The sequence below is a fragment of the Haemaphysalis longicornis genome, unplaced genomic scaffold (assembly GCF_048455015.1).
Source record: "Haemaphysalis longicornis isolate Haplotype H1 unplaced genomic scaffold, Haemaphysalis longicornis Haplotype H1 scaffold_14, whole genome shotgun sequence".
Taxonomy (NCBI): Eukaryota; Metazoa; Arthropoda; class Arachnida; order Ixodida; family Ixodidae; genus Haemaphysalis; species Haemaphysalis longicornis.
In genome coordinates, this window is record NW_027526245.1 from 28567028 (window position 1) to 28582749 (window position 15722).

A 15722-nucleotide genomic window follows, 5' to 3' on the forward strand; every position below is an offset into this window, starting at 1 on the left:
CGGGATGGCCAACGCAGACGACGGGAGCATTGTTTGGGGTCGTACAGCACTGCGGTCTCTGCGCGCTACGTCTCAGCAGCGATAAATTTCACTTCACTTCACAACGGAGAAACGCAAAGTGAGCAAAGAACGAAATGTGGCTCTCGCCCATGCTGAGCGAAAAGGATTTTCCCGGCAGGTCGCCGGCGGCGGCAGCGGCTCGCTCCGCCGATCTCGACGCGACGTAAGGGCCGCTGCGGCCGGGGTAGTTAAAGGGGCCCTGAAAGGCGTTTTGAGCGCACTAAATTGACTAGCGCAATCGTTAGATTGGGTCGTCAACATCATCTGTGCCAAGTATTACTCTTTTACGCGCAGCGGAAAGCTCACACTTTTCTTGCAAAGTTTGTCGCTTTTTTCTCACCCTTCCCTTCGTGTTTTTGGACGCCGCCATCTTCACATGTCTACGTCATCAATTCCCAGATGTTCGTCATGAGCTAGACATCCTGCTATTGGGCGGCTTTTCACGCACTTCCGGCAAAGAGATGAGTCGTCTGCTCAGCGTCGGCTCGCCGGCTGATCTGCCAGCGGAGTGCCGGAGTGCTTGGACATTTTACGACAAACGAAACAAGTGTAAACAAACGCTTAACCATTTGTATTGAATGCAACAGGGCCATAACACGACATGGATATTCTCTTAATTGAGTACGTTCCATAAAGAAAGCGTTGAAGCCCCATGGCACAGAACGCACAGAACGCCCTGAGCCGAATCGCACAGAACGCCCTGAGCCGAATGCCCGGGTTTGACGCATACATTTTATTCAACTTCCAAACAATCCAGAGATGCGTTTCGAACGAACACAACGTCACAATATGCGTTGCAAGTCCGAACCGCGATTGACAGACGATGGATTGCCTCCTCCTGCCCCTCGTAAATTCGGCACTCACCTCGCGCACGGCTTGCGGGGACGAACAGTAAGTCACTTAACTCTAGCGCACAAGCCGAGATGGCTTTTAGCCACGCACACTGCACATACCCCATGCGAGGTTGAGTCGTACGCCGCTCGAGCAAGATAATCCAGACCATGGGAAGCACTATCCGCCCGCAGAAGCCCAACGTCGCATTTCATCGCGAAACAAAGGCGTCCACAACACACACACCATCGCCTCCTGTAATGCCAAACTCATCTCGCACTTCCAAATGAGAGTGAGTAGTATGCCTGAAGTGCCCTTATGCCGTGAGGTGGGGCCCCAAGCTGAACCGGGATCACGCAAACGTAACTAACTTCTAGAGCGGTTTGTGCCTTGTTGCCAGGGCAACCGATGTTTGGTATTGTCAAAGAAATGGTGCTCGCTCCAGCGCTAGAAAGCTCAGAGCCGCGGCGGAGCATGTTTTGCCAACGTTGCCGCTCTCCACCACGCGTCGCCCCAAGCTGAACTGGCGTTTCGCGCACGGGTTCTGTATCGGTTTAAAATGTCTTTTTCACATGCCGCCGGCAGGAATAACCACCGCGACAAAATAAGACCCGGCACCAGCGGGGCCACATCTGATACGGCGCTTTTTGGATAAACAGTGCGCTGTGCATCCAAGGGAGCGAGCGCAGAATCCTCCCCGTGCGGCTGCGAGTTCGCCGCCGATAAAAAGTCACGTGCCGCCGATAGCAAAGTTCTGCAGCAACGTACACCGGGAAAGGGTAAGGCCAGGCCGCCGCACCATGCGGCCAGTTTTAAGTGCGAATGCACTTTATAAGAGACCCTGAATTCCGGCGACCGCCGTCCGTCCACATAGCAACAGCTGCGGGTGCGCGCGCTCCTCGTCTTCCTTGGCAACGGGGGGAGATGGGCGCGCGCTGCCTGGCCGCTGACATGGCACATACCCACTTGGGGATTGGCCAGGAATCTCCTCGTCTTCCTTGGCAACGGGGGGAGATGGGCGCGCGCTGCCTGGTCGCTGACATGGCACATACCCACGTGGGGGATTGGCCAGGAATCGGGCGTGAGAAGGGCTAATGTACCCGCTTAAAGGAGTACTGACACGAAATTTCAAAGCTGAGATCCGCTCTAGCAATCAAGTACAACTACAACACAAATAGGTGTCTGTGCATGGCACATACCCACGTGGGGGATTGGCCAGGAATCGGGCGTGAGAAGGGCTAATGCACCCGCTTAAAGGAGTACTGACACGAAATTTCAAAGCTGAGATCCGCTCTAGCAGTCAAGTACAACGACAACACAAAGAGGTGTCTGTGAATAAATGCATCTTTCTTTCTTTGTAGTTGTGTGTGTGTGTGTGATCTCTCTTTCGCGAACATTACCGAACCGCGCAAATTCAACTCGTGCATTCGCACTTTCACATTCTTCCCCTCGGGGAAATACGGGGAAATTTTTTTCGTTCGCTTTTCCAGCCTTGGCGGAGTGCGGGATTCATGGTGTCAACAAAGCTTGCCGGTAGCAGACGGCAGTGTGAGCAGCGCAATAGCGGAAGTACGTCACCGCCGAGGAGCGCAGCATCATGGGAGGGAAGGCTCGCTCGCCATCAACAGCGGAGAGTAAGTTCAAAGGAGAAGGAAACGCGGCGCGACGATAGTGCGCGGTTTTTGATTTACAATTTGTCAGCTAATACTCATCGCTTTAACAAACTTCTTGCGGGAGGAGATCGCTAATACATTGCTTTATTTGGTTACATGTACATCCACGCATCGGCGGAAGGTATTTCAGGACCCCTTTAAGGCCGCCTCCGACGGCAGAGTTTTCAAACTGGCTTAATCTAAAAATGTTTGTCGTAGCGACTGCGCTGGTTTGCAAGCGTAGCAAGGCAGCCACATACCAAGCGCCTTAAAAGTTTGTCCGTTCTATTCGCCCAGATTTGGCAACCGTAAACAAGTAAGCAACATTGTCCATGGGCTCAAGAAATATGGCGCCACTACCTCCACACTTTTCGCGATGCCTCGGGATGCTAGGGGCCTCTCCTGAGTATTCTTTCCTCCATGGGTCTGGACGGACAACAACGCCGTATACGGAGGGACAAGGCGAGTGAATGAGATGCAGTCGCATCTAAAAAAAATTAGTGCCCTTATACGTGAAGAAGGATGACCGCCGGAGCTGGACGCAGTCCACACATTGCAAGAAATGAAACACGTTTGTTTGTAATTTATGATTGTAATCATTCCTAACTAATTAAGTGAATAAAACTTGGAAGGAGCCGAGCTCCATTCTCGCAGTCAAGTATGGAGCTGTCTGTTTCCCTCCCGCGTCGTCCACATGTTACTGCTTGTGTAACAGCCCAACAAAATCCGCTAGACCACGAAGGACACAGAACAGGTCGCATTGAGCCGTTTGACGTCCACTTTTTAACCACGCGCCAACACACCAAACATGTCATCGGTAAGGACATGAAGCCTATATCTGCGCGTGCATGACCCTCGCTCCCTCCACCCACAACCCTTGAACGCATAAGCTGGCAACCGGGAGAGAGAGAGATAAAGACATTTATTCGGTGAAATCCGGCACCGGGGGGTGCGTCACGCAGGACTCCGCCCCGTCCGTGGAGTCCCCGAAAGGACCGGGCTGGATGACTAATGTGCCTGGGGAGACCGGGCGTGAGGGGCATTACAGCCACCACCTTGGTGACTGCCCGATCCGCCTCGTTTCTGTCTAGCCAGGGCTAGCTCCAGCTGCTGGATCACCGTCCGTTGCGCACTGAGGTCCGTAGAGTTGAGCGCGCACTGCACATTCGGGGGGAGCACCCGCGGGTACCCATGAGTTTCGTGTTCTACACATCCCCACATTACGTGTGGTAAGTCTGCTAGCACCAGTTCACACACACAGCACGTGTCACTTGCGTAGTATCCTGGACACACATAACGCGCCAACGCCGGCGTAATCGCTGTGTATGTCTGTAGTTGACGATAAAGCACTCCCTCGGTACGGGTGAGGAGTGGGTGTGGCTGCACTGTCTTCCTCCGTTGCTCCCGATGCCAGGCGAGTACGTCTCCATAGTTCAGGATTGGGTGCATTTCATTGGAGCTGTCGCAGTCAGTCTCATTTCCCTCCGCCCGCGACGTAAGAGGTTCGGCAGTCGCTACACGGTGTTCGAGCTCTCGTGCAACTTTGACCGCCTCCTCATTGCGGTTGGGGGTCCCCTTCGATAAGTTTCCCATGTGCGCCGGGAACCATCTCAGGTATGCTCGAGCCATTCTGTTTGTGAGTGCCAGTTTCCACGTGACGCTGCTTATCGCATCTCTGCTGTATCTGTGGACAGCAGAGAGGGAGTCGCTCAGTATCGTGATGGTTTGACCTGGTTGACAGGTCAACGCAAGCGCTATGGCAACCGGGAATGGGCGCTGGTAATGGGCGTAGGCGCGAATTACACTGGCGAGAATGTCGCTGAAAGCCTTTGCAGCTGAAGAGTGATGGGCTCACTCCAGCGTTCCAACCGGACAAGCTGCTCTTAAACAGGGATGGATTCGAATTTGAGGCGGCAGCGGCTGCTTTAGCTGCAATCATCTGATAACGGCTCTACCCCCGTTGTCAGGCGATAGCACAACTTGTGAAAGAGGCATCGATGGTGGCGAGGGAAACGGCGGTATTGATAAGCAAAGCGGCTTCACCGGAATGGAAACTGGGGGGGCGGTAGGCATATACACTTCGCAATAGCAGAAGGAGAATAGAAGAAGAAACAGAAGAAGAATATACACTTCGCAATATAAGGTAGACACTTCGCAATACAATGTGAACGGCACCGCTTTACTTGTTGGCTACGGCCGCAGGAGCGCCAGCTTCCCGCCCCCTTCCATCTGTTTAGACTCTGTGGCAGCACTTGAGCCTGTACAAGGGAGATCCTGCCGTAGAGCTCGCACCTACCCAACCAGGCCCATTTGGTGGAGACAGCTGTGCTGGCAAAGACGGCACATGAACTCCTGAACTGACGAGGCACTCCCGCGAAACATCTCGCTCAATAAGAATGTTTCCTTCGCTTCACCCCCTTCCCTCCCCCCTACAAGTCGACGCTGCATGTTCGGGGGGGAACCGGCTGAAGGGGGAGAAGGGCACATTTCGTGAAGCGGCAATAACAACTGTGTTCGTCGTCTTGGGGAAGTGATCCTTAGTCAAGAGGGCGGACAAAAGATGGATAAATCTGGTAAATAACCCAAGAAACGCTTCGCCGAAAACCAATAATGGGAGACATACTATGAAATAAGGATCAAGAACCCGCTGAACATCGCCGACAACTTGCAAAACAGCGCAAAAAACCCGGACGTAGAGAAGGTACACAGACACAGCGCTCGTGTCTGTGTACCCTCTCTCTACGTCCGGGTTTTTTGCGCTGTTTTTCAATGTGTCATGCATACCCAACTAGCCCAAAGTCAAGCTTTATCGCCGACGAAACACGTAGGCGAAACGAACTCGACAGTTACTCGTGAAATTGTAGAATATTTCGGCTGAAGTTAAAAATTCATTGCAGTTCAGCAAGAAAGAGAAACTCAACATACTCTGCCACTTAGCATGGTGCAAGTGCTCCTGCACACACTGTCGTACACCTACCTCGAAACTCGCAACTAGAGGACAGTAGCCGACCAAAAAAGAGACTGGAATACGCCCTTGTTCGAAGTATATTCGCGAAGGAAAACATACAAAATACTCCCGATTACTCCATCTCCCTCCCCCACTCATCCACACACACACACACACACTCCCCGGAAAACGTGGGAGACTTTAACGGCCTTTTTCTTACAGTCGTAAGTTTTCCCGAAGGTAATGCGACACGCGTGGAGTGTGACTTAAAAGCACCCCACCTGGTGAGGCGTTAAAGACCACAAATTGACCGAAAGACAGCGCCGTACCCGTGTAGTTATATGAAGGGCTCAGGGGCTCCGCTGTAGAGGTGAATGCTATAGTCGGGATACACAAAACTCCACAACACGCTTTGGTAACACGTGCATAGAGCGGACGAGATTGGATGAAACACCGAGCAGCTACCATTACATCACGCTACATTGACCTATATCACCACCGTACCCTCACCGGCTACGGGAATTCTAAAACAAAACACCGAAAGAAAAGAAGAGACACCGAGATATCGTGAAAGTTCGTGAATTATAACTTCTGTAATTTCAATTTAGGGACCGCAAGCACAGAAAGATTAGGTTCGGCCGGGCTCTTTAAAAGTATGCGTCTATAAAAACGGTCATCTCAACGTGAGGGGGTACCGCCACTGGAAGTACTGAACTATGGTATCGGAACTGCGCGCTACCGCGCCGGTGCTTGGAGCCTGCAGCACGCGGAGTAACGCTCCAGCTGCCTACTCTCGAGGCTGCGTCTCCTCCATAACGGAGTGATAAGGTAAACTGTTAACATTGATCTTAAACCGCGATGGCGTAGCTTATGCTACACGCACGTTTTGCGACGGCGTCGATGTCGACGCCAGCGCCGTGGTTCGCTGCGTGCAGTGCGCTGTCTGATCAGCACATCATTTGCCAGGTCGAAATCCTGCCACTGCCAGTGATGGCGATGATGAGGAGAGGTGGTTATTACAGCCTTACGTTGTCGAGTACCCCAGTTAAATAGGTACTTGCACAGGTCTCGTCTGGTGCCAACAGCTCTGTGCAGCTATTGCAACGAAGACGAGTCTGTCGAACACTACCTGTTGACATGCCGACGTTTTTCCCGACTGAGACGTCAGTCCCTGGAGGTGCCGCTTTGCAGTTTGGGGATATCACTAACAGGGCCGGCTATACTATCGTTCGGGGCATCCGAAACGGGGTTCTGCCGCCGAGATGTATGCTCTGCCCTCCTGCGCTACATTGAAAATTCCAAACGATTCTCTTTATGATTGAGATTGGTCATCCTCGCTTTGATTTTCCAGTTTTTTTTCTCAAAACCAACTGATCTAAATTATCTCTCCTGGGCGTCTCGTGATTTGATAAGAATACCATTAATTTTTACAATCCTCTGTTGAGTGGCCGATCCCCTGATTGAGTATGCGCCATTAATTATCAGGATCAACAACAACAACAACTACAACAGCCCCCCGCTCGGAGGGCATCCTGGGATTATGGTCCCTAGAAAGGTTTCCTAGTCTGCCGTCCGCCAGCCGCAAAGGGGACTCCTCCTTGATGCATGCAGCGGCGGCGCTGCAGGCAATCGGAGCGCGGCCGGCCAGTGTGGGCGCCGGAAAACACGGCATTGAAAACACTGTCGGCAAGGCATCTTTTGCTAGCGGGGGCGCCTCGGGCGGAAATTAGAATACTTTACGTAACAAAGAAGCGTTTTTATGTATACCCCTGCCGTACACTGCCGTGGATATGTAACCGCGTGAAAATATTTGTGTGGTGTGGGCACTTAGTAAATGTTTTGTGGCCCTTTGGAACCATCATGACTTCTCTCTGTTTGCGAGTCAAATATATGATTTGCAGCTTGAACGGGATTTGACCAATTCGCATCGTTCGATAATTAGGCCCAATCGCACGTAGACCGCTGCCTCCTCAGTTGAGAATATCTGTTAAATGTAAATTCCAAATAGAACTATTACGAGTGTACGCATACCTGCGATGTTTTTTTCGCACTTTCAACCAACAGGCAGAAACTGTGGTACTGGCTTCTATTTTGCGCACCTGTAATTTTTTTGAATTCCACGATTTGGAAAATTCGCCAACTTGAGGGGCGCGCGAAACATAATTTACTATAATCAGACTGCCAAACAGTAGCTCCACTTGCATTCTACATTGCACACGGCTTTTCTATTTTTAAGGAGCGCAGCTCATCTTGCATGTGGCAAGTTCCGCGTCGCGCCGTCGCCGTGCCCACTAGTTCTCGAGGCGACCGCTAGAGGTGCAGCTGTACAATTGTTCGTAGGTCGTCCGCTAGATGGCACACCGCCGCCCAAGGCGGCACGTCACAAGCTACTCATCATAAACATCTTGGAAGCGAAGGCAGCGACGCGGAGAGCCCGCGACGCGGCTGCAAAGCAGGCCCGCCGCCAAGACCCCGCGGTGAGAGCTCGCGAGGACGAAGAAAGACGCCAGCGTCGGCAGCAATCGCAAGCCAGCAAAAGCATCGATCCGGAGGCGGCGGCAGCGGCGAGGGCTCGCGCATCCGAAGCAAGGCGGGCTTGTCGACAAGCGTATCCCGAAGTGAGAGTCCGTGAAGCAGAGGTGGCACGCAAGCGGCGGCAAGAGAACCTCAAAAAATAGCGGAAGCGCGATAATTGCATCGATATGTGAATAATAAATATCGTGTATATAAGTGTATATACAATCACTCTTATAACAACGTGTCGAGTCTTTATATGAGGTGTGGGCGAATGTTTTACGGTTTTACCTATAAGCATTGGAGCTTCGCTCCACTCATCATCATTCACTTCGTGGAGATGACAGTTTTTTTTTTTTTTTTTGAACGGTAGCACAGACGGAGTGAATCGCGGGACGAACGTTTTTTTATTATAGTGTTTAACGCACCGACGCAACGCAGGCGATGAGGCGCGCCGTACTGGAAGTTTTCCGGATTAATTCTGACCACCCGAGGATCTTTACGTGCGCTGAAATCTCGCACACACAGGCGTTTTTGCTTTTCGCCTCCATCAGAAAAGCGGCCGCCGCGGCCAGAACTTGAACCCGCGACCTCGTGCTCATCAGCGCAACGCCTTAGCCACTGAACTACCGTGGGAAGTCCGCGAGACGCACGCAGGGAAAGCAACATGGGAGAATATTTATGTTATGGCCAATCATTTTATTTGTGGCTGTGTGAAATTAAGAAGATAAGTTCTTAAAGGGACACTGAAGTGAATTTGTCAAGCTCCCGTTTTTGCTTGCACTGCGTAGACTGGCTCAAGTTAGCACACTTTTCATCGTTTATTCGGTTGACAAATCGGTAATTATTTTACAAAGCGCGAAAGAAGAAAAACTACCATGCGCGGTTTGCGGCGGCCGCAACAACTAAAGCTGTGACGTTAGGAGGAGCGGGTACCGTGATTGGACGATGCCCAAGGTGAGCAACCAAACAAGTTTCGGTTTCGGTTTCGGTTCTGTAAAACACAACCCTTGGCGTTGTTGGATGGGCATTCTCAATAACTCAGTAATCATCGTACCGCGCTTCTGCCATGTTGTCAGCTGTAAAAATGCATAAAGATAAGCCTCCTAGGACGGATTGGAATCGTAGCATTCACTAGCCGAAACCTACGCACTGCATGAACGCCCTCCGCGTACCCGCAGACGCCCAAATGTCATGCGCTTTTCCCCCATATTTGGAGCTTGCCTCCCTCATGCCTGTGTCGTAAAAAGCGTGTTCGCACCAGGCCAAGGGTCTGTTCATTCTGGCCTGTGCCCACTGCCTGCAAGCAGTCGGTGCTTATGACAACAGCACGCCAACGAGAACTCGCTAGCGCGCCAGTGCAAGCCTGCGCGCGTTTTGTGAACTAGTTCGTGGAGCCATGAACGTTGCGGCCCAAAAAAAAGGTGAACTTAATATAGAAAACATCGGCGGAAAACGAAAAAGTTAACTTACAAAAAAAAAAGCACGTACCCGCGGGGATTCCAACTCGTGACTTGCAAAATAGTTGCGGTGGCATACCTAGCAACCCAGACCGCTCGTCCACGGAGCGGGCTCAGCTGACGTTGCTAATATAGGGTATATATTGTACAACCAGTTTACACTTTTCTTTAGTTTTGACATTTCAAGCAGCTTAGGTGACTATTTGTTGTATTGCGCTCGTGCAGTAAGCGTCGCCCGAGTTTCCACAATAGCTCACGTCTAGCAATTGCATTTCGTAGACGGAAAAGCGTTCGCAGATGCGTAGTCGTGCTGCTGACCGCTGTGCTTGTTCGCCCAGCGCAAAAAAGTGCTTCCCCCACCCTAGTTTTACGCTGTACGGTAAAAATATCAGTTGATTTTATTTCCTTAGGACCTATATTGACTTCGCTGACTCTTCTCCCGCCTTCAAGAGGCCTTATATTTTCCTACTGACATACCAGTCAGCGAAGCGTCGCATGTGCGCTTGTGCAGCGCTTGTGTAAAGCGACCTTGACTTGGAGCTAGATACAGTGTACAAACTGACCAAGTAAAGAAAGGCAAATTCTACCATTCACAAACGTGTCCTGGCTTCGTTTCAACTGAGCGAACGAATTGCGACGACCCGTCGGCAGCCGGCGGACGAAACGCTGGGCCGACTGACTCTGTCTGAAGGCCGGCGAGCCGTGCAGTATCGCAGCCAATTGCGAGCTCGGCACCTCCTGACGTCACACGAAAACGCCACAGAAAATGGGCGAGCGTAAAGAGAGGAGGACAGCATTTTCGAATTAATTTTTATACTAAATAAAATCGCGTAAACGCGCCCAGAGTGGTCGAAACATGGCCTGGGGACTCCGGACTGCAATTTGCGCAAGTAATCCCGCAATGTTTACATATCACTTCAGTGTCCCTTTAAGGCTTATTTATTCCAATGACCATATGTCTTGCTTACCGCCCCCTCTCGCAAAAGGGAGCGGAGGGCTCGGCCCGAAATATTTAGGAACTGATTTTTTTGGTAAAATATTTCACTACAGCTTGTTTTTTTTCTCGAGCCAGCTTGTCCGCGTACATGCCAACCACCTTCAATGCATGACGTTCGGGGAAAACCCTGTAGTTTCCGCAATTAGAACAAACACTGCGTCTGACGCCGCCGGTCTCTCTTTGAACGTGACCTAACTGTCTCAACATTGCGCGAAATAATGGTTCCCGCGGAAAAAGACGCGCAAAAAGAGTTGCATCACAAACTTTTTCACACATCAGTGTCGAGATGGCGTACGGGATCCTAAATGCCATGTGCTGTTGATTGTTCCATTATTTCGAACAAACAGCGTTTCCCCTTGCGTTTCAAGTTGACTAGATTTTATGGATTGATTGATTGATTGCTTGATTGATTGATTGTGGCGTTTAACGCGCCGGAGCTTCACGGATTATGAGGAGCGCCGTAGTGGACTGCTCCGGATTATTTTGGAACATTTGGGGATGTCTAACATGCGCCGAAATCTCGAACACAAGGGCGTTTTTGCTTTTCGCCTGCATCGGAAAAGCGGCCGCCCCTGCCGCGAAGAGTATTCTTACACGGTGGCCGGAAATCGAACCCTCGACCTCAGCAGCACACCCCCGTAGCCACTGTGCCGCTGCGGCGGGTTTGATAGGTTTTTATGTGTTAATGCAAGAGCAGTATCTGCGCCACGCCGCAAATAACCCAGCGTTGCCCGCAAAATGTCAAGTGCCTTCAAACACCCAAAGTGTTCGGTGCCACTCGACGCTGTGAAAGTGGATGGCCAGCGGATCCGCTGGTCGGTGAAGGGATGGCTACATAGCCCCTCTCAAAACCGCGGCGTCGCGCCGGGAAAGCGTTTGGCGGGATTGCAACCACGCCCCGGGTTGCGTTTCCCGCTTCGCGGTACAGTCAAGCAAGCTTATATCGAACCGCGCGAGGATTGCAAAATAGTTCGATACAGGAAAAATTCGATCTAGAAAGTGAAGCAAAAAAAATGGCCGCGTATCTGCTCCTTTCGCTGCAAATATCGTCAAAAGACGATAGTCTTTGTAGACATTTGCCAAGGAAATGCCCCCCTTTGCTTTCCCGCTCACCTCTCATGCTGTTCCTGTACCGTCGCGCTCATTCCAAAGTAAACATACTAAAGAATTGCGCAAGGCGATTTCAATTTACCTCGTTCCACTGCTACAGGCCGCATTCCGCGATGCCAGCGCTGCAGTACGGTGGAGAGAGAGAGAGAGAAACAGGTTTTATTCCTGGCCAGGCTTAGTACGGACGGTGGAGCGACAAAAGCGCAGCTTTATAGGTCCGAGCCCTGTCGACCAGGGCGCACTGGGACTGGGCGTCCGAGCGCGCGAGGGCAGACAGCCAGGAGTCGGGGGGGGGGGGGGGGGGGGGGTTGGTTAGGGGCAGACGCGCGTGAATGGAGGCGGCCGACTACAAGGTTTATAGAACCGCGTGGCCGTGCTCCACGTGCGTTCCAAGCAGAACGTGGAACGTAGCTATTGGAACCTTTCGTTGCTGTTGCACCGTTATTTTTCATATGCCGCCAGGAGGCGGCGTTTTTCTGCAGTAGATGTCGAATATCATTTTTTGTCGAAGAACCAAGCATCCATGAATTTTTTAATAAAGGAACACTGTAAATATCCCTTGTGTACTAATTTCCTGTCTTATATTTGCGTAATGCCTTGATCTTGTTCAACAAAGTCGACGAGTATAAACATACAAACCGGGCTTAGACGTTTACATTTGGCTGTGAGTATATGAGACTATTGCGCAATATCAATTTTACTTTGGCCGGGTGGCTGAATCAAGTCACAGGCAGACAGACAGAGAGACAGACAGACAGACAGACAGACATAAAAACAGACCAAAATTTCTGTATTTAAGTAGCCCAAGAACGACTAACGTCTTTAAAAATTATGAGAGCAATCTTGCTGACGGAGTCACGAGCTTACGCTGAGCTCTTACCACCCTGCAGTTCACTATTAATGCGACGCTTTCTCGGAAAGAAAACAATCATTTATTGGAGCGGAAGAACTGCGTGAGTGTAGCCTGCTTCTTGGAGCGCAACGCGTAGCTGGCGTCTGCTTGCTCCACCGTATCTAAACAGTCGACTCGCACAAGACCGCTGCCCTCAAGGGCACTGCAGTATCGCCGTAGCAGGGCCACGGCAGCGACGGCTTCGCTCGTGCTCGGAAGCGGTACGGAGTCCTCGGCGTCTTCGACAAAGCGGAGACAAGCATGGATACAAGCGAATAACGGCGAACCCAGCGGACCGAGCAAGTGGGCGGAGCGGGTGGCGCTGACTTGAAGTTCGGTTACACCGCAGCCCGCAGCGCCCAATGTGGCGCTTTCGGCTCCAACGGCATGCATGCGTGGGGCTGGTCCACTTTGCCACGGCCGGTTTGGACGCGCCCGAGGTCGCGCTGGAGCCGCAAGCGCCACCCGCGCCCCCGCTGCGCGCCGTTGTATTGTGGGAAAGCCTGCCGCAAGCATAAGGAGAGCAAAAAATCCCGCGCGGTAGAGTTCAATATATCCCTTTGAGCAAAATCGGGTTCGATATAAAAAGTTTTAAATGTATGTAATTTTTGCCAGAATTATACATGGGTTCGATATAGGCAATAATTCGATATATCCGTGTTCGCTATAAGCGCTTTTACTGTATTCGGTCTTCCGACGCTTGGCGACGGTGGCCGATCGTTGTCGAATGTTTCCTTCTACCGCATTCGCACCCATTGGCTCCCAATTTTTGTAATACGAGTAGGCTTCAGTGCAGGACTGGCAGTGTGAGAAAGCCAGAGCTTACATCGATCTTGTGGAAGTCGCCTTCATATCAATTGCCGAAAAGACATTTTTTCCGGGTGCTATATACGTCATCTTATATCAAGATATGAAGCGCCGGAGGTCAACAGGTGAAAGAAGGCAGGTGTGCCAAACTGAGAAGTAGGAATGCGGCCTTCCTTGGTCTACGCACGCTGAAAACGAGGAGCTAACGAGCAGCTAGCTGTGTCGGGAACCGCAATCAAACTTGAACACAAGCGGTGAGACTAAATTGTTCTAACCACCACTGCACATCAATGCCATACAAGACATGAAATAAAGATTACACCCATCTTCCCGAAGGGAACCATGAGTAGGATACGGAGCACCATGGGGGTTCCGTTTGCGTTTCCGTGATGTTGGTTAGCCAAATTTGGTGGAAATGTAGTGAACCCCGTAATGCTCATATATCGTACTCAATGTTCCCTTGGGGTAGATGGGTGTAATTTTCCTGATTGCCAGCGTATATACGCGAGTGAGACGAGATTGAAGTGGTATTTAAAGGTCTGTTAGTGTTTGCGCTGATGTTCTCACTTAATTGCGTCAGCACACTCACTGACGGGGCTGTTCTTCCATCCTACTTCCTCTGAAGAATCACGGAGTCAAGCGCAAGCACAACCGGAGTCAAGCGAAGCATGCGGCCAATCCCTTGGCCAATCCCTAGGGGCATCCTGCCAAAATCATCATCAGAAGTGCTGCGGACGGGGCGACAGCAACGTACACGCCCTCCTCTTGGCAGCTTTGTCTTCTTCTAAATCTTCGTCTTCAGCGGTTCCCCTATGGGAAGATGACGACGGTGGCGCATGCGCAGGTGGTGTGCGGACGCCGGACCACCGCCGAGGCCACTGGACATACTCCCGTGCATAAGACGCTCCGCATCTAAAATCACAAAAGCTTCCGCCGGCGATACCTTCCTGCAACATGACGTGCGTGTCATGCTGGTAGCTTTTATTTATTTATTTATTTATTTATTTATTTATTTATTTATTTATTTATTTATTTACAGAATACTGCAGGCCCATTTAACGGCCCCAGCAGGAAGGGTAAGAATGTAACACTACACACAGCTGTACATCAAAAGGAACAAAAAATACACAAGTACAAGACATGGGTCACGGTTCAATGCGATGAAGAGATTCTGGAGAGCCAGTTAACGACTGAGGTAGGCAGTTCCAGTCGTTTATGGTTCGAGGAAAGTATGAGTATTTGAAACTGTTAGTTCTGACGAAATAAGGTGTTCGTGAATGAGTCTGCCGATGCCGGGTCTGTCTTGTAAGCATTAAGCGATACCCCACAACAGATGCATAGTTATTCAGTATGCGGTACCGAATGTTGTTTGGACGGGTGAAATGCCAATTCAGGGGGAATAATCCATTACGACGACAATAGCCATCATTAGCTGGCGGCCATTACCATCATGGTCATCATTCAAAAAGCATAACTGAGAATCAGCGGGAGAGGGAGAGACTAGGGAGGAACCCTCTTCCCAGAGCCTCTGTGGCGCTTGCCCCGCTGTAGGCCCAATCGGTGAGCTCGGACTGGACCTCCACGTGCCCCCCTGACACGATTGATCTCGATGTTTCGCGAAAAGAAGGGGTGGTGTTCTGTGTTTGGTAAATTATCTGCTGTAATGGAACTAACTCACGACGTGTACTCATCTTTACATAGCAGGGAAATACCTACCGGGTGTGGTATTTCTTCGCGAGAGAAAGCCGATTCGTAATGGCCTCGATCCTTTTGGAAAAATAAAACAATTTGTGTTTCACGGAGACACCCTAGAATTTTTTTCCAGTTACTTGGCCAATCGCGAACAGGATGTTTCTGTTCCCGGTGTTCCGCCGTCACTGGTGGAAATCCCTACATGGTTGGGGTCTTGGTCCGCTGCTATTATCTGTGTATGTTAATGAATTTCCTCTGTATTGAGCATTATCCAGGATCATAATGTAGGCGGACGATACCGAAATCATTATCTGTCGAAATTCAGCAGAAGATGTGTTAAGTTCGAAAAATTGTGTGTTGTTGCGCTTATGAAATTGTCTAATGGGCATAACTTAACACTGCACAGTTCGAAAACACAGTACAGACAGTACATTCTTGTTCGATCCCTATTTAAGTGCTTTGATACAGACCTCATTAATATATTCTTTGCTTGAGCAAGTTGACACTATCAAATATTCCTCAGCTGGCGCCACAGCTTCCTTTTTCTTTTTTTTTGGTCTTTTCTTTCTTCTGCAGGATGCGCACGGGAGCCCAATTTAACTCCTCAAGATCAAGGCACTGTTACTGCATATGCAGAACTGGCGTCTCAAGCTCATGCACAACTGACGACGTTGTTGACGAGAAGCCCCATCTCGGTAGCCTTGGTATTTTTCACGAAGTGCGCGGGAGTGTGCCAGCGCTTGCAACACATGCACCAACC